This window comes from Symphalangus syndactylus, chromosome 7 (assembly GCF_028878055.3).
Source record: "Symphalangus syndactylus isolate Jambi chromosome 7, NHGRI_mSymSyn1-v2.1_pri, whole genome shotgun sequence".
NCBI lineage: Eukaryota > Metazoa > Chordata > Mammalia > Primates > Hylobatidae > Symphalangus > Symphalangus syndactylus.
The window spans coordinates 50,773,647-50,776,902 of record NC_072429.2 but is presented as its reverse complement, the minus strand read 5'-3'; positions in this window follow the sequence as shown (position 1 = coordinate 50,776,902).

Genomic DNA, 3,256 nt, shown 5'->3' with positions numbered 1-3,256 from the left:
GAGGCCAGGCAGTGCAGAAGGCAGACCCAGCCAGACCCTGGCTTCTATCGGCATGGGAGCACTCTCCTTCCTCTGGGGTCTGACTCTCTCTGTCCAGCACCTTGACCTCTCTGCTCTCACCACTTTGCCTTGTTCCTCTCCTGCTCTAATCTGGGTAGGGAAGAACCCATGCTCCTCAGCTATCCTTTCTTCCAAACTTCGATTCTCCCCTCATCTGACCTCTCCCTTTTTTAAAGCCTCAGGTCTGGGAAACGAGCACACCTTTATTTTTTCCTGCTTTCTGTGTCATTCCTTCCCTGAAGCAAAAGGCATGGGCTGTCCTAGCTGCTTGACGGCACTGGGGAAACAATGGTGAAATACTGGGCCAAAGTGAGTGTCTGGACCTGCCATTCTGCAATGCCATCCAGCCCATGTGGGCCCGGCTCCCAGGACCGGGATGAGGTAGCGTTAGCCAAGCTCCTGCTGGCTGTGCCTGGGAGACCACGGCTGGAAGTGGCTTCACTCCTGTATTAATCATCATTAAGTTGATTGACATCTATGTGTCTTTCATGGAGCTCCTTCCCTCTAGTACTCCCACCCTTCATGGGATGCAGAGAAGAGCTGGCATAAGCATAGCATGGAGGCGTGCCTGCCTGCCTCCACAAATGAAACTCCTCTGGCCTGCCGGCCTCTGGGGCTCTCAGACTCTGCACTTTATAGACGCAGTCATGGGCACTTTGAGAAGTGATGGGATCAAGGCCGCTTATTTGTAACCAGATGCTGCGTGCTCCTGAGCAGGGCAGGGTGTCTCAGCCTCCCCATGAAGGTGTCTGGTCAGAGCTTTCCTGCCCTGGGGAATCTCCCCCTGCCTGGCTTGTGTGGGCCAATGTTCTGTCTTTGGGCCTTGCTGGGAGGGAAGGAGATAGGCTTTGATGGGCAGAGGCGGCCACTGCGCTTTCTCAAGTGTGTGAGCATGGTCCTTTAGGAACAGCTCGGCTGACTAATTGGGGACTTCTGCATGGGAAGTGTCACTATGATTTGTCGAGTCCTATTAGTAGCCATTGGAAGGTGACAAGTCACTGGAGAACTCACTGCTCAACCACTGATTACCCAGGAAGCCTGGACAGGGGCTGCCACTCCAGCATCAGTGTGCCATGTTAGGGCAAGGAGCTGGGCCTCCTTCCAGGCTGTAACTAGAAGGGAAATGGCTTGAGCTACAGCAGAGGATGGCTTATGTTTCTGCAAACTCACCGAGTTTCTCAGGGCCCGATGATGCTGTCTGAAGGAATTTCAGAAAACTGGAGACCAGAAGGGCTCTGAAGTAATTCACGAGGAATTCAGCAAGAGTGGCTACTCTTTGGCCCTGTGCCAGTACTCAGTGGGGAATGGAACAGACCTGACCTCCTCATGGAACTTCCCTGGAGCAGTGGAGACAGATGCTGAACGTATACATTAGAGTTGTAGACAGAATGATGGCAAGTATGCAGAGCTGCAGGGGACAGATGGGTGCCTCTGGCAGCGTGCACATCTTGGGGAGCGTTAGTGAACTTTCCAGGGAGGACCTGGGTCCTTTTTTCTCCCCATCTGCCCTTGGGCCTCTCTCAGGTTCCATTCCTCACCCTCCTGTTTGGCTTCTTCAAGCGCTGCTTCCCCTGCCTGGCTAATTCAGCACAGGCCCAAAAGATGGGGCAAGTGAGGGAGACTGGTAGTGCCTGGAAGATGACTGAGCTCTTTTCCCTGCTCCAGGCTGCTGATCTCTGCCAGCCCTCAGTTCCAGGCCTCTCCAACAGCTCTCCACCAAAAAGGGGCCCTCTTCTGCCCTTCCCCATAGCCATCTGACAGCCATGAATTCATTCCTGGACTACCTTTACCTCCTAGACATGGCGTTAAAACCCTAGTGGATGGTACTAGTTTTCTTTCCCAGTTTTTAATTACTCAGTGAGACTGGTTTTCCTTTATCTCTATAAGGAGTAGATCTGAGACTTAGGTTTGATAGGAAAAGGGTGCCCCATGGTTTGAAAATGGGGTTGCCAACTGCCTTTGGCTGAAGGCAGATAGAGAAATTGAAGAATGCATCTCAGAAGTGTTTATTAGCATTCTGATAAAGATAAATGAGGGATCTGAAAAGCAGTCTTCCAGAGTGTTAGCAATTTGTCCCCTGGATGAATCAATTGCTCTTCCTACAAAGCACTTAAGCCTCCCTTTTCAGAGTCTGAGTTTAAAAAGGGAGCCACACTGGATGCATGCGGCTTTGTCCCTAGCACTTGGCAAGGGGCTTCGTACATAGCTGCTGAGTAAAGTCATTCCTCATTTGTGGACTTGCGGGGGCGTGTAGATGAGTGCTTGCAAAAAGCTACAGGTGTTCTCTCCAGAACAATGCACCCATCACAAAGACAAGCACACAGCCTGAAGGGCACCTTAGGACTTGCAGGATCTTTGAAATCCATCCATGGTCCTCTACGGGTCCTCCTCCTGGGCCAGAATTTATGTCTGTCAAGTGCCCCTGCATGTGCAGTATGCCCAGTACCCGTCAAATGCCTGTTTCTGTCTTGCTTGAATACTAGGTGGTGGTGCAGACTGGGTTGGGAAGGCCCAGGTATGGAGCCATGTCTCATCTGCTGCTACTTATCTTGGCTGCCAGGAGCCCAATAAATGTTGACTTTTTCTTTTTTTCAGCAGTTGGGAAGATGAGGCAAAACAGGACTTATATTCCTTATGGCAACGATGGGCTGAGCTGAGTGTCTGCAGTCTGCTTTAGGCAGGGCACGGCTGTGCAGTCTGTCATCGTCCCTCGTCACTCCCATCAATGCTGGCACCAACCTCACTTCTATTTATCACCTCATCTGATCGGCTGTTTTCTTATAGCAGAGTTAAGTAAAAAAAATGTTTGCCCCTTAAGACAAAGATGTATTGTATATTTTGAAACACAAGCTCCCTCTTTCTACATATACATACATATATACATTTATACATACACACATGCATATATATATATAATTATTATATATTTATTTTCCCCCCTCTAGAACGTCTGCAAGGCATGTGAATTTGTAACCATCACCCTCCTCACAGGGTTGCTGTGAGGATCCGGTGGACTGATGCGTGCAAAGCCCCAAGCACAGTGCCTGGTACATGGCAAGCGCTGAATACTTCTGGCCAGCCCTAGGAGTATTTCCTTGGGACCCGAGGGCTCTTCTGGAAGCTTCTGGAAGATGAATGGCATCTTCGCACACCTGCTCCGAACAGGCATTGTTTGGGACTCAGCGCCCTCTGGTGG